This window comes from Phascolarctos cinereus, unplaced genomic scaffold, assembly GCF_003287225.1.
Source record: "Phascolarctos cinereus isolate Bilbo 61053 unplaced genomic scaffold, phaCin_HiC Scaffold_7;HRSCAF=346, whole genome shotgun sequence".
In the NCBI taxonomy this organism is placed as follows: domain Eukaryota; kingdom Metazoa; phylum Chordata; class Mammalia; order Diprotodontia; family Phascolarctidae; genus Phascolarctos; species Phascolarctos cinereus.
The window spans coordinates 125,326,528-125,352,835 of record NW_027556180.1 but is presented as its reverse complement, the minus strand read 5'-3'; positions in this window follow the sequence as shown (position 1 = coordinate 125,352,835).

The following is a 26,308-nucleotide window of genomic DNA, read 5'->3' as shown; positions in this document are numbered from 1 at the left end:
AGAACCAATGGGAGGAACCACCAGAAAGAGGAAACAAAATACAACAGAAGAAAAAAAAATAGCAAATAGTATGCTTCAATCTGCATTCAAATTCCATAGTTCTTTCTCTGAATGTGGATAGCATTTTCCATCATGAGGCCTTTGGAGATGTCTTAGATCCTTGCATTGCTGAGAAGGGCTAAGTCTATCAATGTTAGTCATCCCACAAAGTGGCTGTTACTGTGCACAAAGTTCTCCTGGTTCTGCTCACTTCAGTCAGCATCAGACCATACAAGTCTTTCCAGGTTTTTCTGAAGTCTGCCTGCTCATCATTTCTTATAGCACAATAGTAGATATAGTGTGTTTTAATGTGATCCTGGACCCCAAAGAATTTCCAGACTCTGGAAAACATGACAGTCTCAGTTATTTTTCACTGCCTGATAAATTATGAGTTCCCCATGAATTTCCAATACCCTTAGGAAGCAAGAGAGTTGAGTAAGAGGCTGTTCAGTCTCCCTAAAACAGATAGAGTTGGATGGAGGAGTTTCATGTAAGAAAACAGTGAGTGCAGCCTTGTTGACAAGTTTGTGCTAGAGTTACATAGAGTGGCTCATATTGGATAGGGCATGGGTGTGGAGATTAAAAGAAACATGTTTGAGAGCTGCAGTATAGGCAGAAATATTTGTACCCTATGGTGATTTCACTAAGTTACTGTGTTATGTATATACACATGCAAAACTGGGAATATGTACATACACATAAAGGAGTTGTAGAACAGGCAGTCTTAAGACCTTAAGCCTGAACACGAAAGAGACCAGCTGAAGAAAATGCAACAGTGACAAAAATTATCTTTGCAACTTACTTCTTTTGTGAATATGTCATGTTCTTTGGAGTTAGGGCCCTTATTAAGCTCTTTGACATGTCATACTTAGGCCACATGCTTCTTCTCTCCCTGCCACAAAAATATCACTTTTTTGCTTTCAAATGTTCCCAAGTTACATTTTGTTGCAGTCCTATAAGGGTTTTGCATCTCAGAAATGAACAAGTGTAATTAACAAACTCCACCCCCAGCCCCCTTATAAAGTCTGGCTGAATGGTTTGGTTGATTCCTTTCAAAACATGTGAGCTTTGGAATGAGGCAAGACTTGGAAAATTTTGGTCACAGATTTTTCTCAACCTGGGGACTCTTGATCAACCTGGGAATTCCTACAGGTATTTTATTGGGACTACAGAATCCTTTCATTACATGGAAGGTTTCAGAGGAAGCAAGTGCTCTCCAACAAGGTCACATTGTACGTTTCTCTGCACCGGGGGCTTCATTACGCCCTTATAGCCTGTGACAGGTCTGGCAATGTGCCCTTATAGGTACAGAAAAGAAGGAGCTTCACCCCAGGCATGTTTCTCCTCTTTCTACTTCACAACTGCTTTAACACAGCTTTTTATACACTCTTACTGTAGGATTATGAATTAAGAGCTGGGAAGTATCTCAAAAGTCATCTAGTACAATCTTCACCCACTCCCATTTTACTTATGAAAAGACTGAGGCTCAGAGAGCTTGAGGGATTTACACAAAATCACACTAGTATGAAGTTCATTAATTAAATGGCAAGGCCAGGAATTGAACCCAGGTCTTCTGAATCCATATCTGGTGTGGTTTCTATTCTATCACAATTTATTTGGTATAGAAATAGAAGATCCTGAGCAGCAGTATTGCTAAGCCAGTGGTCCATGGAGGAGAATCACAGTAGAGACAAAATTAACGCATACATATATCATATTTGTATAGTACTCAAGTGAATCTATGATCCCATCAATATGAGCATTCCCTCCAACACGCCTATCATAACTCATCCATTTCTGTCAATCTTGTGTCATTTTTGTCCTTATTCTCCAACAAGTTCAATACCCAGGATCCATTCAACCTTCTGGGAACTGTCTTCACGTTCTCTTGCCATGTACCAATGGATACGAATGGAGTATGCAGGATGTCCATCAGTATCCTCTTACCTTTTGCTCTTTCCAAGTGACTACCAACCTTCCTTTTGGGACACTAACCCATCAACCAATCAAATGAGATTTTCTTTAATAAGTTTTTATTGATATCTTTTGTTTTTATAGAATCTACATTCCCAATGTATCCCAATCCTTCAACAAGCCATTCCTTAAAACAAAGAATAAAAGAAAGAGGGGAAATAAATTCAGTACAACTAGCCAACATACTTTAAAAATATGACATTATAGGCATAATATTCTATGCCTTCAAGTATTTATTTAGCACATACTTCATGCTTAGCATAATTAGAAAGTTGTGAGAGACACCAAGTAAGTATAAGGCATAAGAGTTCCCTCATAGAATTAGGGAAACAGGTGACTCAAATGAAGCCATTGTGAAAAACAGACAATGAACATATTTAATTAAAGTGTTAGACTGTTTGATGCAGTCTGTGAATGCTACAGGACATCATAGAAATGTGAAAAAAGGAAATATAGTACTAGTCAAAGGAGGCTTCATGGAAGAGATAAATCTAAGGTACGCCATGAAAGATGGAAGAAATGAAACAAATGGAGGGAAAAGAGAAAGGCCATTTCAGTTGACTGGAGAAGCATATACAAAGGCACAGGGTGTTACTGGGAAAATGAGGAGACTGACTTGAGAGTGAAGAGTACATACAATATTGGTTGTCTGTGTTTGAAATAGGGAGTGTCTGAGTCCCTGTTCCTTCTCCTCACGGCCCCACACTATATAAACACAAGAAGACATCAAAGGTTTCCTTATTTATTTTATGTTGGCCCCAGGTGGGATCCAAGACTGCAAAGGTCAGGTCCAATATAGACAAAGGATAGTTAAATTCATCTCTGATAACACACACAATATAAAAATAAGCAGAACTGCCTTGCGCATGAAGCTCCTTGGAGGAGGAATGGAATGCACCCATTCATTTATACAAGTAGTATAAATAAAAAAACCAACATTCCTGATTCACAATCCCAAGGTAATTCAGTAATAAAATGTTAGTTGGAAGGTACTTTTTAGATAATCTAATTTAGTTCCTTCATTTTATCAATAAGGGACCTGAGACCCAAAGAGGTTAAGTGACTTCTCCAATGTCACACAGCTACTTGGTGCCAGAACTGAGATTGAAGAGCAGGTATCTTGATTTTTCAAACAACAGTCTTCCATTATACCACACTGTCTTCCTATAAGAAAAAAAATAAATCAGAAAGGTGGTGACTTGCCAAGGTTCCCTTAAAATTCTAAGCCAAAAAAGGAGAGAGACAAGTAGCCAAGGTCCTTTATAAATGTTAATGAACGTGTAATGAACATATAATGAAATGCAAAAGAATATTCATAGAATCACAGGATATTGAAGCTGGAACCTATTTTAATTCTGTCATTTCACAAAAGTGGAAACTAAGAGCCATCAAGAGAGAAAGACTTGCCCAGGTCACTCAGCTAAACAGAGAGCCAAAAATAGACATTCCTTTACTCTTAACGCAGTGTTCTTTCTACCAAACTATGTTGCTTCATGGAGTTATGAAGATTCTTTTACCTATACATTAAATCTTCAATTCTTAGAGGGTGAACAAACTTAACATGTTTCCCGGTATCAATCATAATTAAAATATACTCTCATGCATGGTCTTTAATATCTCCAAATACATGAAGAATTGTCCAGAAGTAAATTGAATTGAACTAAATGTGTGTACAGATGAGCTGCATTCTATGTAGCTTCATAAAACAAAACTAAGGCAAATGGGTGGAAATTAAATAGAAGCAAATTTTTACCCAATTTAGGGAAGTTCTTTGTTTTTGTTTTTAACAATAAAGGCTATGGGACAATGGAGTGGGTGCTTCAGGACACAATGTACTCCCTATAATGGGGAAATGTCTTAGCAGAAGTTGGATGACCATCTGTCTGGGCTAGTGTAGAAGGGATTCATCCTGTCTGTATTGCAAGAAACAATGAATCATGAGAAGACTGATATGAACTAATGCAGAGTGAAGTAGAAAGAACCAGGAAAATATACTTGATGAGTACAGCAACGTAAAGTGGAAAAGATAGGGAAAAATAAAGTGAATGCTGTTTGATTTTAATTATTGAGATTATCTTTGAAGAAGAAATGAGAAAATGTACCTTCACTGGAAAAGTGAAGAATTAGGGATATAGAACATTGCATATATTGTCAGATTTAGTTGATGTCTTGATTAGACTTGTTGAACTGCTTTCTTCTATTTTTTTTTTTTGTTGTTGTTGTTGTCATAGCAGATAGCTCATAATGTAAGGAGTGGAGGATAAATTTGGTAATGGAAGTGATCCAACAAATCAATAAAATCATTTTGAAAGAATAGAATTCCTATGTAGAGTGGGAGGTTACATTTACGATATCTTATTTATATCTTCCCACTCTCAAACGACCTTCAGAAAAGATCATCCTGCACTCACAATTAGTAATTCTTTTCAATCTGTGATGTTCTGGCATATAATAGGTGTTTAATATATGTCAGTTAATTGACTGATTGATTGAAAACCAATCTAAAGGGTTAGGTTCTATAAGGTTAAAAACAAATATAGTCAAAATTAATCTTTAAAATCTCTGAAATTTCTCATAAAATAGAATATCTTTTACTTTGTTTTTAATTTTATTTTTTTATTTATGGAATAAAACAAGCATTCCCATAATATAGTGCAATAAAAAAGATTGTACATGAAACTGAAAATCTATGCACAACTTGCTACTGCTTTCAAATATACAACAAAATTATCATGTAAATTTCTTTTTTTTTCTTCCCTCCCCGAATCCGGCGCTAGAGATGGCTACTGTTAGACACAAATATGTGTGTGCATATGCACATATATGTGTATATATATGCGCATGTGTATATATATATATAAAATATATAAATATATAAATATATATGTATATATACACACACACAATTATTCTATACATCTATTTAGCAATTCTTTCTCTGGATGCAGAAAGCATCTTTTTCATATGTTTTTTAAAGTTTATTTGGGTATTTATAATGAACAAAATAGCTTATTCACTCAAAGTCATTCTTAAAAGTAATATTGCTGTTATTGTATACAATGTCTTGGTCATGATCATTTTTTCTTCATTACTTTACGCAAGTCTTTCCATGTTTTTCTAAAATCATCAAAATCATCAGTTCTTATAGCACAGTAGTATTCCATCACAATCATATTCCACAACTAGTTCAACCATTCTTCAATTTATGGCCATCCTTGAAATTTTCATTTCTTTGCCACCACTAAGAGAGCTGCTATAAACATTTTAGAATATATAGCTTCTTTTCCTTTTTCCCTAATCATCTTTGGAAATAAACCAAGTAGAGGTATTGCTGGGTTAAAGGGTATAGGTAGTTTAATAACTTTTTGGACATAATTACATGTTACTCTCCCAAATGGCTGTATCATTTTATAATTCCACCAACAATGAACTAGTGTCCTAATTTTTCCACATCCTCTCTGACATTTGTCACTTTTCCCTTCTGTCATTTGAGACAATCCGGTAGATATAAAATGATATCTCAAGGTTGTTTTAATCTGCATTTCTCTAATTTATAATGATTAAGAGCAATTTTTTTTTGCATGACAATAAATTGTTTTGATTTCTTCTTTGGAAAACTGCCTGTTCATATCCTTTGACCATTTATCAACTGGGAAATAACTCGTATTCTTATAGATTTGACAAAGTTCTTTGCATATTTTAGATATGAGACCTTTATCTGATAAACTCTGTAGAATTTTCTACCAATTTTCTGTGTTCTTTCTAATCTTGACTATATTTGTTTTACTTGTACAAACCTTTTTTTAATTAATGTAATTGAAATTATCCATTTTATGCCTAATTTTACTTTCTATTTCTTGCTTATTCATAAATTATTCACCTATTCATAATTCTGATAAGTAATATGTTCCATGTTCTTCTAATTTTCTTGCAAAATTCTCTCTCTTTATATCTAAGTCATGTATCCATTTTGACCTTATCTTGGTAAATGGTGTGAGATATTGACCCATGCCCACCCAATTCCTTCCTGACTGCTTCCCAGTTTTCCCAACAATTGTAACCAAATAATGAATTCCTATCCCAAAATCTTAAGTCTTTATACTTATCAAATACAAGGTTATTATGTTTATTTGCTGCTGTAAATTGTATGTCTACTCTATTTCATTTATATACCATTCTATTTCTTACACATTAGGTAGTTTTTTTTTATAATTACTGCCTTATAATACAGTTTAAGATCTGATACTGCTAAACATCCTTCTTTCACCCTTTTTTTATTATTTCCTTTAATATTCTTGACTTTTTGCTTTTCCAAATGAATTTTGTTTTTTCTAATTCATTAAAATAATTTATCTGTGATTCAATTGGGATGGCATTGAATATACAAATTAGTGTAGGTAAAATTGTCATTTTTATTTTATTGGCCCTGCCTATCTTTGAACAAGTAATCTCCAATTATTTAAACTGATTTCATTTCTATAAAAAGGGTTTTTTTTATGATTTTGTTTGTATAATCCCTGGGTTTGTTTTGGCAGGTGTAGTTCCAGGTATTTTATACTACATAGAGTTATTTTAAAAGAGATATTTTTAAAATTATCTCTTCTTGCAGAGTTTTGTTTGTGATATATAGGAATGCTGATGATTTACATGGATTTACTTTATATCCTGCTACTCCACTAAAATTATTGTTTCAACTAACTTTTTAGTTTAGTCTTTGAGATTTTCCAGGTATATCATCATATTGTCTGCAAAAAGAGAGAGTTTTATTACCTGATTCCCTATTCTGATTCCTTCCATTTCTTTTTCTTCTCTTATAGCTATGGCTAGGATTTCCAATACAATACTGAATAATACTGGTGACAATGGGCATCTTTGTTTCAGACCTGATCTTACTGGGAAGGCCTCTAGTTTATCCCCATTACAAATAATGCTGCTGATGGTTTTAGATAAATGCTTTTTTTATCAATTTAAGGAAGAATACATTTATACCAATACTTTTAAGTGTTTTTTTTAATAGAAATGAATGTAGAACTTTATCAAAAGCTTTTTTTGCATCTATTGATATAATCCTATGATTTTTTAAACTTTTATTATTGATGTAATCAATTATGTTAATAGTTTTCCTTATGTTAACCATCCATGCAGTCCTGGTATAAATGCCACTTGATCATAATGAATAATCTTTGTTATATATGTTGTAGTCTTTTAGCCAGTATTTTATTTAGGATTTTTGCATCTATATTCATCAATGAAATTGGTCTATAATTTTCTTTTTCTGTTTTTACTCTTCCTGGTTTAGGTATCAGTATCATGTTTGTTTAGAAGGGTGTATAGTTTAAGATTAGGAGGGTGGGGTGACTAGATAAGGGACTTACTTTTAGAAGGGTGAGTAAAATAAGGAATAAGAGAGTAAGGGGAAAAGATAAGGTAACCTGGATAGGGTGAAAAGAGAGGCTGAGAAGGAAAATAGTGAGTAAAAATAAGATGGAAGGAAATTCACAAATAGTACTTATAACTTTAAGTATGAATGGGATAAACTCACCCATAAAACGGAATTGGATAGCAGAATAGATTAAAAATCAGAATCCAACAATATGTTGCTTAGAAGAAACACATTTAAAAATGAGAGATACATACAGAGTTCAAATGGAGGGTTGGAGTAGAATTTATTATGCTTTAACTGATGCACAAAAGGAAAGAGTAGCAATTATGATCTCAGAAAAAGTTATGGCTAAAATAGATTTAATTAAAAGAGATAAACAGGGTAGCTACATTTTGATAAAAGGTGCCATAGATAATGAAGCAATATCAATATTGAACCTATATGCATCAAATAATATAGCATCTAAATTGTTAAAAGAAAAGTTAAATGAATTACAAGTAGAGATAGATAGTAGTACTATAATAGTAGGGGACTTTAATCTTCCCTTCTCAGAACTAGATAAATCTAGCCAAAAAATAAATGAGAGAAAAGTTATGGAAATGAATCGAATTCTAGATAAGCTAAATATAATAGATATCTGGAGAAAATTGAATGAAATGGATTGGAATACATCTTTTTCTCATGTTACCTTTACAAGATTGACCATATATTAGTACATAAAAAATTTATAGTTAAAAGCAGAAATATTAAAAGTATGTTTTTCAGATCATAATGCATTAAAAATTATATTTACTAAGGGAACAAGGATGTTAAAAACTAATTAGAGATTAAACAACCTAATTTTATTATATCATTTTTAAAGTTGCATCTAGAAAGCAGATAGGGTCTCTTTAAAAAAAAAAAGGCAACCAGTAAACTGCTCTGAAATGTTGCAATACAAACAGTGAAATGTAGAATTTATTTTATATAAACTCCCCCTACACTATTGATTCAGCAATAGGCACTATTTTCTATTCAAATAGAAGAAAACAAAAACATTTACAGAGGAAACTAGCAGGAAAACAGATAAAAGGGAAATACTCTGGAAAGGGCTTCACATGAATGTGTGATTATTTTATATTGTGATCACACCCCCACATGGTTTTCTTTGCTTCACCAGGAGGCAAGAAAGGATACAATTAATTCGAAGGGAACATATCAGGGCCCTTCTACTTGACCAAGAATGCTAGGAAGGGCAACAAAGGCTGATTCTCATTAGTTCTACCAATGTAAACAGAATGAATAGACTGTGTGTGGGGGGGTAGTATGATGAATAAGAGATTCTAGAATTACACTCATCAGGCAAGATATTCCCACTATGAGAGTGAGTGGGAACTGAGATTGACAGAGAGAATAGCAGATTCATGCCTCTACATCATGCTTATTCCAGGCATATTTTCTTCCTCTCCTTCCTCCCTCCCTCCCTTCTTCCCACCTTCTCTCTCCTCTTCCTCCTCCCTTTCATTTTCCTCTTCCCATTCCCTCTTTGTCTTTCTCTGTGTCTCTCCCCCCCCCGTCTCTGTCTCTCTCTGTCTCTATGCCTCCCCAGTCTCTGACTTTGTCTTTCTCTCTGTGTGTCTCCCTTCTCATTGGTAAAGGGAGTTTCCTCAATTGGGAGTTCACTACACCAATGAAATCATAGGTCCAGTCCAGAATCTCTCTTATCAGCCTTCTTCAGGTAGAGTTATTCAAGACTTAACAATCTTTTTTTTTTACTGGTTTTATTTGTAGTGCTTGCTGGCTCTGTTCTGAACTTAGAGTTCTACACACTTTTCCCACCAATATAAAGAAAGGAAATATGTTCACAATAACAATAATTCATATTGATATATAGCTTTAAGTTTTCCAAAGAGTTTTCCTTCAAATAACCCTGTGAAGTAGGAAATGCAAGTATTATTACACCCATTTTAAAGATCTGTAAATTGAATAGAGAAAGTGACTTGCCAGAGTCATTCAACTAGTATGAGTCAGAGCAGGAATTCATTCCCAAGTCTTCTGACTCCAAGATTATTGCTTTTTCAACTCTGTCACATAATAAAAACTATATCTGTGTTCTTGAAACAAATGAAGACCTAAATTGTCATGATTCCTGTTTTTAAAAATTCCTATTTATCTTGCTTAAGTTATTTTATCTATGTTATGTTTCAAAGAAAAGTTGCTACTTTTCAAGAGTAGAGCCATGCTATTGACTTAGGATCCTTATCTGTCTCTTGCCTTTCTTCTTTCCATGCCGTGTGGTCCACAGCTACTACAGTAATCTCCCTAAAACATCTCTCTGATCTGTTACTCTGCTGCCCATAAATGTTCAGTTGTTTCATTCTCCAACTGATAAATAATAGTCCAAGGATAAAAATAGGCCATTTTTCAAAGGAAGAAATCCAAGCTATCAATAGCCATGTGTGTGTATGTGGGGGGGGGGGATGTCCCAAATCATTAATAATTAGAGAAATATAAATTAAAGCATCTTTGAGGTTCTACCTCACATTCATCAGATTGGTAAAACCGACAAAATAGGGAAGTCATAAATGTTGGAGGAGCTTCATGAGGGTAGGAACCCTGTCTTAATGTATCTTTCCCTATAAGGCATTGTACACAAATAATAACTCAGATATATTTGTTGAATTTATTAATTAATTGTTCATATAATTCACTATGACTAGCCCAATATCTTTATCAAGCTCTCTCTCTTATCCTTACACTCTTCTCCTTTTTAATTGTCTTTCTTTTTACTTTCCCAAACACTGAAGGCTTTCTGGTGACCTCCCATCCTGTGTGCCATAAGAATGAAATTCAAAGATCTCACAAGCAACACACTCTGTCTAATACCAGGTCTCAGAGTACGTCCAAAGTATACACAAAAGCACACTAGGCTCTTATTCCTCTATCATGTTAAGAGAATTCTCTAAAATTATGGAATTTTGGACTATCCAATTTCATTCCATAAGCCCCCTGCCAACCCCCAAAATGCATTCTATCATGGAAAGACAGATCCTATATACTTCAAGGACTCTATTAGTTCATATTGGAAAATTTATTGCCATCAACTTCATCTTTTTAGTAAGATTATAAATACTATGGAAGCCTACAGCATGACAAGAGTATAACATAGCAAACTTTTTGGTAAAATAAAAACAAATGTGTTTTGTGCCAAAGATGGCTGCCTAAATAGACCTCCCAGAGTCTCCTTACCTACTCCAGCAAAATCCTTAAATTTACAGATCAACAAATCCAATTATAAACTACAGTGACTTCTTTCCAGTAAAGAAGACAATATGCAGAAAGAAGCTGAAAAGGGGGGCAAAATGGGAGGGAGGATAGTGCCAGAGTGACGCTATGTGAGAAATTTTTTGCTTTACCCTAAAGCCTTCGTATCAGAGAGGCAGATGCAGCTGAGGATACTGATGTGGTGTTAGTAGCAAAGCTGAAGTAATCTCCATGAGGTGAGTTTCCTGGTAATGAGATTTATAAGTTAATAAATAAGATTAAAAGTTAATAAAGAGTTTCTCCTATAGGGGGAAAAGTCTGACCTTTACTGAAATAGAGAAATTTGTTGAAAAGAACAGAGCTAAGAAGGAACCTTGAAATAGATATACAAGAAGTTTAGATAAATTAGAAAGATAAGGAGTTATATGATGATGTAATGCTAATATTCTAATAAGGGGAGAAGAACTGTTTCCCTTTAGAATCGCTAATGTCTTCAAAAGGTATTGAGGGAGTTAAATAAAAGTAGAGAGGGAACTGGTTTTGTTCTGAGTGTTTGAAGAAGGGAAAAGAAGGAAAGACAAGAAGAAGAACATATTAGTATAGAAATGAGGAAGAAGGGTGCATAGCTTGATACTTTTCATAATTGAGATGAGTGAGAAGACTATGTAAATATGGAGGTGGGATAGAGTGGATATCAGATAAATTTCACTTATCTAAAACAGAGGAAGGAAGGTCACACAAACATACATAACCACATACATGAGAAACAGAGAAACAATCAGGGATAGGAGGAAGAAGAAAAAAAGAAAAAACACAAAAGAAAAGAACTATAATCTAAGGGAGTATCTTATAGCCTCTTAGAGAATTGGTGAAACAGCTGAAGAAATTGTATATGAATGTAACAATATTTTACACTATAAGAAATCAGAGAAAGAGATTATTTCAGTTTATCTTGGGTAATATGAACAGCCCAGGGTGAAGTAAGCAAAACCAGAAGAACAATTTGTACAAGGATGATGATATTGTAAAGAAAACAACTTTGAAAGACAAAAACTCTAATCAAAACAATAAGCAACCATATCTCCAGAAGCCCTATGATTGGCAGTGACCCACCTCCTTCAGAGAGTTATACAGAGACCTATAATTTTGTATATGGTCACTTTATTTGTTTTGCTTGACTATGATTACTTATTACAAGTATTTTCCCACCTCTTTTCCATACTCTTTGTCAATGGGGAGTGAAGGTTGTGGAAGATGGATAAGAAGGAGGATAGAGTGAGCAATACTGATACCAAAAAAGTGATGGAAGTGGGGGAAGGAAGATTATAACATTTTGATATTACAGAAGGGAGATCAGAAGGAAGCACAGACAAGCAGGATAGTTTTGAAAGTAATGTGTAGAATTTACCACAAATACATACATACATACATATATATATATATATATATACATACACACACATATATATACATATATATGCATATATATATCATATATATATAATTAAAGCACGTGTATGAAATGGTGATTTGGTGTTTGAAATAGAATCTTCTTTTGTTTTCTGCTGTGTGTATAGAAATGCTTTTCTTGATGTTTAAAAAGTAACATTTTAAAACATTTGGTTTACAGATGCTATTGTTCCATATTTTTGTATATTCTGTTGGACAAATGAAAGCTTAAAGTGGGAGGAAGTGACAAATACCTAGTTTCAGAAGAAATGTGGGAGAAAAACTTGAAATTTCAGTGGTTTATACAACTAGAAAAAGGACAAAACTTAATTATGTCGATATTTTCCTACAGTGTTACTGAGAAGTCTTTTCCCTTTTCTAATGGCAGCAAGGATTATTTTATACCTTAGAAGTGTAAAGTAGTCCCTGCCACTGTTCTTTATTAATTCAAAAAAAAGGCAAACAAACTCTTATTTGTGGTATTGCTTGCCCTTAATTAAGAATGGACACATTGGTTCACTTAATTTTATAAGCACAGAAAGTTAGTCTCTTTTTTATTCTTCATTTTGCCACATACTTTTGGAAATAGGGAACGTAATTTGTTTCACACTAGGAATTTGATCTCTGTAAAGAAAAGAAAATGTTTGTTTACCTATCTTTTAAAAATTAGCCTTTGTGCTTTTAAAATGTCATTTTCTACTGAAAATTCCTTTCCCAGAAAAATACTAGAGTGATGGACCCAATATGCAGAACAAGACATATATTTTTGGACATGACAAATTCCTGTATTTGTTTGGGAAGAAGAGTGGGGTTAGCAATAAGGTCATCAAAGAAAGAGAAAAAAGGGGAAAAAAAGAGTCATTGAAGCATTTTTTAAATGCAGAGAAAAGAACTGAAGGAGATCCAGAAGGAAAGAGAAGCAGGAAAGTGGATAGAGTGCTGGGCCTGCAGTAAAGAAGATGGGAGTTCAAATCCAGACTCAGATAATTATTAGCTGTGTGACCCTCAGTGAATCACTTTACCTCTGTCTGCCTCAGTTTTCTCAACTGTAAAATTGGGATAATAAAAGCACCCACCTTTCAGGGTTGAAATGAGGATAAAATAAGATAACACTTGTAAATTTTTTAGCACCTGTGCTAGTAGGTCCTCCACTGCCTCCTCCTCTTTTTTAAAAAGGAAAGTTGCATATAACAGAGATTTACATTTTCATTCTAAATCCTCTTTTTCTGTTCTACTTTGAATATGGATTTTTGAAGGTATTTATTAAATTCAGAATTGAAAAGAAAATTCATTTCCCCAAATTTAGCTCAACTCTGGTTAACTTCTGTTTTTCAAGAGACAGTCAGGAATCAGGAAACATAATAAAAATAAGGAAAAACAAATGTAATTTGTAGTTCATAAAGAAGTAAAATGTCACTAGTTAGGACTAATCCAAAGAGACCAGTCTAAATTAGAGAATCAATCAATCAAGGAAGCATTTAGAAAGCAGGTACTATAATGCCTTCGCTTTTTGATTTCAGAGATTAATCCAAATGCTGCAAACAAGGATTATCAGAACGCTTTGAAGAGTAGAGGCTTACTTTATATTTAAGAATGATGTAGGTGATAGGTAGCTTTCAACTAATCTTGTCCAGGAACAAGCCTTCCTTCTTGAGCATTTTGTCACCATACTGCCTACCCTTCATCATCATCTTTGCTCTCCTCAACAGCTTCTAACTCTTCCTAATGTGTTGCCTTCCCTCATCTGAAGGTAAGGTAAGCTACTTGTGGGTAGGAATTATCTTGCATACTTGTATTTGTCCCCAACTCTTTGCACAGTGCTGGGCAAACAGTGAGTACCAAATGCCTCTCCATTTTCTCCCCCAATCAGCATATTATTTTTATGTATGTACAATGCCTTACACCTAGCAGGCAGAGATAGGGGAAATGTTTTAAAACAGAATTATAAAATCCTGCTGCTATATATTGCAGTATAGGGAGGAGCTAAGTTCAAATATTTTTTCTTTCTGGGTCAAGTTATTGCCCTCCTGAGCCTCAGGTTACTTATCTGTAAAATGAATGGCTTGAACTAGGTGGTCTCTGACATCTCTTCTAGCTCCATTTCTATGATCCTAAAGTGGGCTCTCTTATGTAGCTTTAAAATCCTCCCACATCCTTTTCATATCATTAATTTTCCTTATTAACCTTTTTATATCTATTGATAAATGCAAAAGTAACTTTCAGCCTGGCCTGTGTAAATTCCCCCCAAATTCAAGTAATTGGACTCAGAATTATTGAGTATCTACAGTATGCCTAAGAATGACTTTTGAATTCACTGTGGTTTCCAATAATTTGGGTTAGAGTGCATAAATTTCAACCCAAAAGCTCATCCTATATCAAAAGTTTCTAAAAGCATCAAATGTTTTCAGGATGAAAACTTTTTTGGGTAAAATGGAAAGACATTCTTATTAAATATGGTGTTCCTCCCTCAGCTCTAGTAAATGATTTTTATCCTCTAGTTATTTTCATATTCCTTATTATTAGTTCTTTATCCTCAACAAATGAAGAAATTTTGAATGCTCTGGATAAGTTCATTTACCTTGGCAGTATACTTTCCAGGGATGTACACACAGATGATGAGGTTGAGGCATGCATTACCAGGGCTAGCTCAGAGTTTGGGAGGCTCCAAAGGAAAGTGTGGGAGAGAAGAGATATTAGGCTGCCTACCAAACTGATGATCTGCAGAGCCATTGTGCTGACCTCATTGTTGTATGCCTGTGAAACCTGGACAGTCTGGCAAAATGCCAAAAAATTGAACTCCTTCCATTTGAGTTGTCTTAGGAAGATTTAGATTACCTGGAAAGATAAGGTAATGAGACCCCAAGATCCTTTCTCACGCTGAACCACCAAGCAGTCAAACTCTACTGCAGAGAGTACAATTCATATGGGTTAGTCATGTGGTTATAATGATTCTGATGCCAAATGTACCTTTGCCTAAAAGGCAATTTTTCAGAGAACTCACACAAGGCAAGTGCTCACCTGGAGGTCAGAAGAAACATACAAGGACACTGTCAATGTCTTTCTGAAGAACTTCCGTATCGATCACGAGACATGGGAAACATTGGCACAGGACCATCCAGCATGATGTGTCTGCATCAAGAAAAGTGCTGTGTTCTATAAGCAAAGTAGAACAGAAGTATCTCAAAAGTAATGCAAGCTCTACAAATTTAGAAACCTATCAATTCTGAATGTTCATACAGATTATTTGTGCCCAACTTGTGGTAGAGCCTTCTGAGCTCGTATTGGTCTGACCAGCCATAGCAGACACCTTGTACATTGATCCTGACATCATGATATCATCTTGGTCCTCTACAAGCATATAGGACAAACAACAATAATCCTCAACAAATTATTTTGTATTTATTCATCTGTCTAAATGTTATATCTCCCAGGTAAAATGTAAGCTACCTGAGAGGAAGAGCTGTTTAAAAAAAAAAAAGTCTATGATCCCAGTACCTAGCATGTTTTTCATATAGTAGGCACTTTAATAAAAGCTTCTTAAACTGCACTGAATTGAATTACTATCATTAATTTTCCCCTGTTCAGAACACTTCCAGGTCTCCCACATGCCGATGCCTTCCCTTCCAAATACTCTGTGTATATTCTGTTTCTACTTAACTATTTTCATATTTGCCCCCACCATTAGAATGTGAGCTCCTTGAGGGCAAGGATTGATTTGCCTTACTTTGTATCCTCATCATATCATGCAGTCCCCAGGGCATAGTTATATTTAATAAATGCTTGTTGACTAACTGATTGACTCATTGAGAAAATCCTTAGGCAATGCCAAATTTCCTGAATTACTCCAAACCAGGACTGAACAAAATATTTTCCTAATTATCTCTCTTTTCCTTTTCCACTTCACAATATTACTAATCCATTCTGGGGACTGACTAAACCCTAGGTGACAAGTGCCCAAGGGAATGAAGGGAAACCAGTCACCTTTCTGCATTTTTTTCATCATGGATATCTCTAGCCCTTAAGAAGATGTGTGAACCCTGAACCTCTCCTCCACAAACACATTCCTACGTTTCAGAGGGTCCACTGTCATTGATGCCATCTTGCCTCATTTGCTGATTTCTGATAGGACCCTATATAGCCTTTCACATACATTCTTCAGTTACTTGTTGGAATTTGTTTTTCACTTTCTGCCTCTTCATACATTTGGCACTTTATCTCCTTTTGTCCATATTTGGTAAGGTTGCACAACTCTTAAGTATGATTTCTGCTTGTCAATTCAGCAGCTTGGAGATCTTCTTCTTATCCCAGGAAGGGCTTATCTTTCCTACCTTTCTGGAGGTCTTGTGATACATTTTGTTTCCAGCACCTTCTAACAGCCTCGATGCACAATGAATCCTCTGCCAGGAAGGCAGGGATTAGTGGATGGATTTTTAAATGAATTGCAGATTATATGGAACCTGCATCTGAATGAAATATGTGTTAGTTTGACTGTGCAGAATTCTTACCCATTATAGTTTGGCTTATAATGAAAAACAAGATCTCTCAAGATGTTTTTGGCACAGGTGAGTGACTGTGGGTTATGAGTTATCAGCTTTGTTATAAACCTGATACTGCCACATATTAGTTATATAACGTCTGGAATCTGACCAGTTGAATCATGGAGATGATGCCGCCTCTGGAATATATATATCATATTATGCTGCTCTAAGCAGAACCAGACAGGCAAGGTGGTGAACTGGGCAGAACTAAGTAAAATTACTAGTGCAGGACCAAATCCTGTTTTGTTTTGGCTCAAATATGAGTGTCAGACTTAAAGACTTTGGGGTTGGAGCTTATCTGATAACCCTGACACAGGCCCAAACTAACCTGACCATTCTGGGCTTCACTCCAAGGAGTCAGAAGGATGGTGGTGGCAGCAGCAACAGCAACTTACTCCAGGAGTACCTAAGCTCCATGAGGGCAGGAACTCTTTTCTTTTTTGTCTTTATATTCTCAATGCCTTTGTATTTCTCCTAACATAGTAGATAAAGAGCAGGCCTTATAATTAGGAAAACCCTCCGTTCAAGTACCACCTCTGACATATAGTGGCTGTGTGACCTTCAAGAAAACACTCAAATTCTCCATTCAGCAAGAAAATCTGTAAAACTAGATTGCAGAAGAGTAGTAGAAAGACTGCATACTGAGACAAGTATAGAACCCTTCCTTTTCCCTTCCCCACTAATACACATACACACACACACACACACACACACACACACACACACTCACAAAATCCCCAGTACTTAGCATATGTCTTGCAGATAATAAACAATTAATAAAAGGTTTGATGAATTGAACAGAACCAGACTTGAAGGGCAAGTTTTGGCACAGCCATGGGTGACCAAAGGGGACTGTAATGGAAACTCTTGGAATTTTTTAATGAGTTGATTAGGGGTGAGAGGCTAGCTGGCTGTCAGCAGCACGCTGATAGGATCCCCTCAGAATAAGGATTTAATTAATTAAATCTCCACTCCACAGGCTCAGGAAGTCTATTTTTGTCATTCCATAGAGTGACATTCAGGCTCTGCAGAACTAATTAATACTAATAACATTATCAATGTGCAGTGTAGTACAGTAGAAAGAGCCCTGGAGTTTTCATCAGAGGGCCTGGGCTTCAAAACCTGCTCTTCTAGTATTCAAACTTAGACAAGTCAGTCCATCTCTACAAGTCTCAGGTCCTTTCCAACACTAAAGCTATAATCCTATGAACTTTGAGTCCTATTTTAGCTCTAAATTAATGGTCCTATGATTTCTAAACCAGAAAAGCAATTTATTAATTTGTAACGAGGATATAACTTTTTAAATACCAGATATTTTTCTCTGACCTCAGATATTTATTTGCTGTGTGGCACGGGGCAAGTCACTTATCCCTGCTTTCCTCAGTTTTCTTATCTGTAAAATGAGCTGGAGAAGGAAATGGCAAACCACTCTAGTATCTTTGCCAAAAACCTCCCTAATGAGATTGTGAAGTCAGACATGACTGAAATAACTGAACAAATTTGTCTCCATCATTATCAAGGTTAGTTCCTTCCCTGGTACCAAGATATTGAATTATACATCATAGAATTGTTCGGGGAAAATGGAATCATGGTAAAGAGAAATGGATTATTTTATGGGATGTTTCATCAAGACTGTGGTAGAGCCTAGGCATTATCCCCAGTCTATTATAGAATACACTTTTCAAATAAGAGGATACCTTTATAGGGTGTTTTCACTGGCACCATGTATACACCAACAAGTTTTTCATTTTTTGCCTTCATTTTTCTAGACTCAGTTTAGACCAAGACCCTTTTGTTAAGATATTAGTTTGAACATGTTATAATAAGCTGTTAGTTACACTTTAGATTTGTATCTATGTGAACCAGACATGAAAATCCATAGTTACCCTACTCTCATCCACAGTCCATTTATAAACCCCCTCACAGTATGGATTGTTTCTCCAGCTAAGTTTATCTATTAAACATTCAAAATAGCTTCCATTTCAGAGGGTGACACTGTTTTGTCTTTGTCTCCAGATTCTGGGTCTGTGTCTTGTTTAGAAATTATAGTCCAGAAGCACAACAGAACTTGATAAAAATGGATTTGTTTTGCTTTGATATCACTAATGAAAGCCCTTTTAGCAGAGACCTAGAATGTTCAGAGCAAAAAACCAAAACTTGCAACTGGATTATAGAATCATGGAATGTATCATAGCTAGAAAGGGTCCTTAGAGATCAATTAGTACAAACCCTCTTTTTGCAGATGAGAAAATTGTTCCCAAAGGAATCAGGGGGAAAAAAAGAGTAAGCATTAAATTTTAGGGGAAATTATTTTATGATCCCTAAGACTTGTATGAAAACAGCTACATGTATGTATGTGTGCATGCACACACATACAGGTTTTCAGGTGCTTCCTTCTTCTAGGGAAAAATAACTACCTTTGAGAATTCCTGTTTCTTTCTCTCTCTCTCTCTCCCCCTCCCTTCCTCCTTCTCTCTCTTTTTTGCCACTTTGGCTTCAGGCCTCAACCTCAGTCAGCAAGGCTTGGGATTCCTAAGAAATAATGGGTCAAAGCTGACATGATTTCACTATTCAGTAAAAGCTATGTAGACAGTGGGAAAACAGAAGGTATCACACCTGCAAAGGCTGATTCAGACCTTGAGCAGTCCCTAAGGATAAATGCCAGGACAAGACCAGGCCTGGGAATTCTAGGACAGAGTCCTAAGTTCTGGTCTCACCTGGCCTTCAAGGGCTAGATCTGTTCCAAGAGGAGAGAACATGTGCCTAGGCAAGCTACTAGATGTATTAGGACATAGCCCTGTGAAGCTACCCTGGAACTGGTTGACGGATTGAGTCTTCCATGTTCAATCTATTAACAAGTATAGAAGTATTCTGAGGATATATGATAAATATGATATTCTGGGGATATAGATGATAAATATATATATATATATATATATATATATATGTATTTAACATCTATGTATGTAATATATATAATATATAATATATATATATAAAGTGAGACAATCTCTGCCTCTGTTTATTATCTTCAGCTTATCTTCAATATAGCTTGTTTATACGTAGGGGTTTTTTGCATGTATTTTACTTTCATTAGACTGCGAGCTCCTTGAACCCAAGAACTATTTTTACCTTTGTTGCTATGCTCAGCTCTTTGTACAGTGCCTGGTACATAGTAGGTACTTAATGAATGCTCATTGACTGACTGAATGACATATTCAAGAGAAAAAAATAGAACATGTTAACAGATAAGTAAGTACAAGATTGATATAAAATAAACACAAAGTGATTTAGGAGGTGAAAGTAGGAAGCTGTGGGTCACAGAAGTAACAGCTAAAGGCATTAAGAAAAACCTCCAAAAGGAGATAGCACTATAATTGAGCCTGGAAGACATCTAGGGGCTACAAGAGATAGGAGTGAGGAAGGAGAAAATGCCAGGCATAAGAAGCAGACAACCTATCAAAAGACACAGAAGCAAGAAGTGAAAGTTATAAAGTGAGGGTATAAAGGCAAGGTGACCAGTATAGCTTGAGTGTTGAGTGAAGGGGAACATAAGACAAGATTCTAGTTCATAGTCCTAAGTTCTGGTCTCACTTGGCCTCAAGAGATACTTGAAGGCCTCCAAGTCTTATTGTTCAAACTTCAGCAAAACCTGCAAGTCTGCAAGAGAGACAGAGACAGACACAGACACAGAAAGAGACAGAGAAAGAAAGACAGAGAGTCAGAGAGACAGAGACAGAGAGAGAGAGACAGAGAGAGACAGAGAGAGAGAGAGAGAGAGAGAGAGAGAGAGAGAGAGAGAGAGAAGAGAGAGAGAGAGAGAGACTTGAATATCTCAATTGCCTATAAAGAAGTCAACCTACAAACTTGCCTCCAATCCAGCAGAGCAGTGGAGTGATCCATAGAAAATGTCATGAAGACCTTTGGAAGATGGAAAGGACATCCTGTCTTCTCACCATCAAAACAACGTTAGCCATTCCAGGAAGTCTCCCATGTAAATGCTACGCAACTACTCATAATCATTCTGCGCACATCCTTAGAATCGTAGGGTTAATTAGATGTTTATGTACTAACCACACCACAAGATGCAGTGGCACACTGGAATGAGTGTGGGATTCAAACTCAACAGGCCTATATTCAGATCCTTGCTCTGTCACTTTTACCACCTGTACCGTCCTGCACAAATCAGGTTCTTCATCTGTAAAAACAGGAGGTTGGACTAAATTAGTTAAGCAGTACCTTCCAGCTTTAAATTATTGACCCCATTTAGAGTTTCTTCTGATAGTTTACATTTTGGGGGGAGGTTGGGGGAAAATAGTGTGGGCATTTGTATTTTTTCTGTTCGTTACAATCAAATGTGAGCTTATATGAGGTCAAACCATGCTTTTTTTTTAAACTCCCACAAATACCTAATGTATTTCATATTTAATAAGTAGATATTCCTGAGCGCCTACATTTGTTCTCAAACTTTGGTGAACATTTGGCTCAGTCTCAGTCCATTATTAGGACCAAAGTCATAGTCCTTTATGTATGGTTGTAGGTATGTTTGTCTGTGGTATATGTATGTATGTATCTATATCTATATATCTATATCTATAGATATATAGATATAGATATAGATATAGATATAGATATAGATATAGATATAGATATAGATATAGATATAGATATAGATATAGATATAGATATAGATATAGATATAGATATAGATATGTCCATATGTGTGTATATGCATGTGTATCACATGTAAGTTAGCACTTAGCACAGTGCCTGGTATTTGGTAAGTGCTATATAAATGCTTATTCCTTTCCCTTCCCCCTCTATTCCTGATGGCTTAGAAAAACATGAACTGCATAGATATCCCCAGATTTAAGTACATCTAAATCAAAAGGAAATTTCTTTCAACTTTTTTATTCTATGCTAGAGTCTTCTTCTTTTGAAGAAAATTCATTTCTCTGGCTATGTGTAATCTCTCCTTCCTTTCCTTTCCCTTATTGTCTCTAGGAAAACTGAAAAGGAATTGTGGTCATTAGGTCTATTGTTTCATTAACTGTCAAACCATTTTATTTTGATGAGTCAGTGGCAAATATTAAAAAATATATCCATCATAGGAACAACGAGTAACTATTTTGTGATTCCCTGAGTAAGCAGTCTGAGCATCTTGCTAAAGTCACAAAGAAATGTTCTTCAATCATTGGCAAGCTTGCCCTCCTTACTGGAGCAAAAGAATGGATAGGTCCCATTTTTGGAGAACTAGAGAAGAAGCTATTCCCATTCGCTTCATCTGGTGTGTTCTGGTGCCAGTACTAGCCTGATCACCCATATCCAAGTGGCCTAGAGGAGTCTTTAGGGCCCTCTGCAACTTGTTTTCCACCAGATTATTCGATATAGTCTGCATTCTAGTCAAACTGGACTACCTGCTCCTGCCTTTCTGCAGTCACATAGGCCATTACGTGTGCCTAAAGTACACTCCTTCTTTCCACACCTTTGCCTCTTGAAATCCTTCTTTTCCTTCAAGTCCCAGCTCAGGTGCTATCTACTCCATGAAGTCTTTCCTGTTACCTTTTCTCCTTTCTTTCCTCCTTCCACAAACTTTCCACATAGCCTCATATAAAATGGTCTCTCCCTATTCAGATTTCTTAAAGCACTTGGTCTGGATTTCTCCTTACTACTTAGCAGATCCTGCCTTGAATCATACTTATTTGCACACATAGTTTATCTACCTTTGAGATTGTAAGCTTCTTGAGGGCCAGAATTCTGTCAATTTTCAGATTTGCATCCCCATAGTTCATCATGTTTAGTAGTAGTAATTAATGTATATTGAATTCACTAGAATAAGAAGCAAACACGATAGATTCCTCCTTCTTTAAGGGGATAATTAACAGAAACAGGAAACAACCTATGGAGTGCCTATTATTATAGTACCAAAGATTTTTGCTAACTATGCTATTTTGAAAGCCAAATAGAAGGAAACCTTGATCTAAAGGAACCCTAGATAAGAGATTCTGTCTTTTCTCCAAAATCTATCTTAACAAAAAATAACCTCAAGATTTTAGATCCTCAGTTAGGTGCTAATATGGCCAAAGGTCATAACATAGACTCCATCCCTTCCAAGATCCCCATGTGGGCCAGCTAAATCTGCTCTATTTCTGGGGTTCTTTTTTAAAAATAATTTATTTATTTTTAGTTTTCAACATTTGCTTCCATAAGATTTTGAGTTAAATTTCTCCCCTTCATTCTCCTCCTCCCTCCCCAAGATGGCAAGTAATCTGATATAGGCTCTACTTATACATTCACATTAAGCATATTTTCACATCAATCATGATGTATTGAAAAATTCAAACTGATGGGAGAAACCACAAGGAAGAAGAAATAAAACAAAACAACAAAAGAAAATGAGAGCAAATAGTATGTTTCCATCTACATTCAGACTCCGTGGTTCTTTTTCTGGATGTGGATAACATTTTCCATCATGAGTTTTTTGGACTTGTCTTAGATCCTTGCATTACTGAGAAGAGCTAAGTCTATTAAAGTCAGTCATCACACAATGTGGCTGTCACGTGTACAATGTTCTTCTGGTTCTGTTCATTTCACTCAACATCAATTCATATAAGTCTTTCCAGATTTTTCTGAAGTCTGCCTGCTCGTCATTTCTTATAGCACAGTAGTTTTCCATTACATTCATATAACACAGCTTGTTCAGCCATTCCCCAATTTATGGGCATCCCCTCAATTTCCTATTCTTTGCCACCACACAAAAAAACTGCGACAAATATTTGTGTACATGTGGGTCCTTTTCTCATTTTTATGATCTCTTTGGGATCCAGACCTAGAAGTGGTATTGTTGACTCAAAGTGTATAAGCAATTTTATAGCCCTTTGCACATAATTCTAAATTGCCCTCCAGAATGGCTGGATCAGATCACAACTCCACCAATTTTTTCACATCTTCTTCAACATTTGTCATTTTCCTGTTTTGTCATGTTAGCCAATCTAATAAGTGTGTTGTGATACCTCGGAGTCATCTTGATTTGTGTTTCTCTAATCAATAGTGATTCAGAGCATTTTTTTTTCACATGACTATAGATAGCTTTAATTTCTTCCTCTGAAAACTGCCTATTCATATCCTTTGACCATTTATCAATTGGGGAATGGCTTGAATATTATAAATTCAATTCAGTTCTCTATATATTTTAGAAATGAGTCCTTTAAACCTATTTCTGGGGTTCTTAACCTGGATTCTGAAGACTTGATTTTGGGAGGGGAGGGGAAAGGAGTAACTCTATTTCAATATAATTAGTTTCCCTTGTAATACTATGTATTTTATTTTATGAATGTTAAAACAAACCATTCTGAGAAGGGATCATGAGGCTTCTCCAGACTGCCAAAAGGATCCATGACATGAAGAAAGTTAACAACCATGGCTCTATTCTATAGCTAAAACTTTAATACTGACAGGTCCTCTTACAGACACAAGCTATTGGTCACATGGGAGCCAGGTAAGAGAGTGTATAGACTGATAGTGCAAATTCATCATTATGGTCGGAAAATAACTCTAAATGCTGACAACTGCATTGACGTCTTTGAGCCTGAGGTCCTCCCACAGTGACTACTCAATGTTTGTTGAACAAATGCATTTTGACAGCAAGAAAGAGCCACTCTGGTTGTTCTCTTCAGACTCTATAATTCTTAACAAAATCAGATGGATGCAAAGGTTGCAGGTATGCTTGAATACTGGAATACTCAAGCATTTCCTCCTGGCTTCTGATGGGCTATCATTTTTCTAGAGGATATTGAGAAGGCAAGGCACAGACTATATGCTGAACTCTGCATTCCTGAAGTAAACCCACTCTCAATCTAATATGAAAATATCCAAATATCTCTGGAAACCATGGCTCTCAGTAGAAGTCTTGCTAAGTGGTCTGGCATCAAAGAGGCACATGTAGTCCAACCCTATTCCTGACAAGGTCCTATTCTGTCCAATAACTAGGTGATCCTATACAATTCTTGGATCATGCTTGACCAGAATAACACTTCTGTTTGCTATGGCCATATAGAGTTTTTTCCTGCAATCATTTGCCTCCAACCTCCTGTTATAATAGGCTGATAGCCTTTACTCAGTTGCCCGGTTCCACCTTTAATTATTCTTTTCTCTTGCCTCCAGCTGGACAGAGCCCTAGTCTGGTTGGTGGTTGACATTAATTGAACAGGATAAGTACTGAACTAGCTGAAATCTCCAAATCTACCTGAAATCAGTGAACGATTATAAGTTTAGAGCATTGAAAAACCATTTAGGTTGGCTGATATTTTTCTCTTTTACTTTTTATTGATTTGTGTGTGTGTGTGTGTGTGTGTGTGTGTGACCTGCATTTCCTAGGCAACATAAGGAGATGCAGTCTCCTCCCTAAGCTCCACCCAAAAAAAAATTCTTACAATGGAAAAAAAGAGAGACTAATAATTGCTAGTGTTTATATAACGTCATGCCTACAACCTCTGCTAAAGTCCAACTCTGATGGCTCATCATGGGTGGAGGTATCCCTAGGTTCTCAAATGCTAGTAATGGACGTGGGTTCAAATCCTGATTCTCACTAGTAGCACCTATTTGCCAAAATCCATGTAAAGAAATAGTTTTCAATAGGATGTAAGTAGTTTGAGGCAAAACATGAATTATGACATATTATAAAAGTTTAAATCACTTTCTAAAGAATGTAGGGTGATACCAAAGCCCATTGGTATGGTGATCTTTCATCATTTGGTAGAAATCAATACCCTGTACTTGTGTGAGAAGTGAAGTGGAGTTGTCTAGAGCAGTGTTTCTTCGACTTCTTCCACTTACAACCCCTTTTTGAGTTTAGGCAATTCTTTGGTATTGCATGGCCTGAGGGCAGGCACAGTGCAAAGTGTGAATGCTGTTTCGTTCCTAACCAAGGTTGTAATGAAGTTGCTTAGTGCAACATGATTTTGAATTAATTTTTGGTTATTGCAGGTTCAGAAACCTTTTACTGTTCCCAACTTTTTAAGACCCCTTATTTCTCCATGTACAGTTTAAGAAGCACTGGGAGCAGGAGAGAGAGGGGAGAAAGGAAGTCTCTTAAAGTCTCTTCAGTTCCTTTGTGATCTTTAGTTTCTAGTTCTGCAATCATTTTTTGAAAAAGAAATGGACAAGGCCAACCCCACTTCAAGTTGCTGGGTATAACCCAAATGAAATGAGTTGGCAGTCTCTATCATGTCCCTGTCCCTAACTTGCTATACTAGTCTTTGGGAAATTTCTCCTTGGGTGAGATCTGGCATTCTCTCTCTCTCTCTCTCTCTCTCTCTCTCTCTCTCTCTCTCTCTCTCTCTCTCTCTCTCTCTCTCTCTCTCTCTCTCTGTCTATCTCTCAGTTACTTCACTCCAAATGGGAGAACTCCTTCACTCTGCACTGCTGGGTATATATGCTCCTATGTATACTTTCTCTGATTTCTGTTTTGATATCAACATGGATAAATGGGTTTCTTTTCTAATTGCTATGTGCATTCATTTTGGAATTGGCATTTGGTGGGAAAGGAGTCAAGACTTGCATATGGAGCTTGAGGTCTTCCTTTCCCCCAAGTGATGAACAGTGACCAGAAGTTTAGCTTGAAGATGAATCATACAGCTTCAGCTTTAAAATAAGTCTATTGAAGGGAAGCTAGCTACACAAT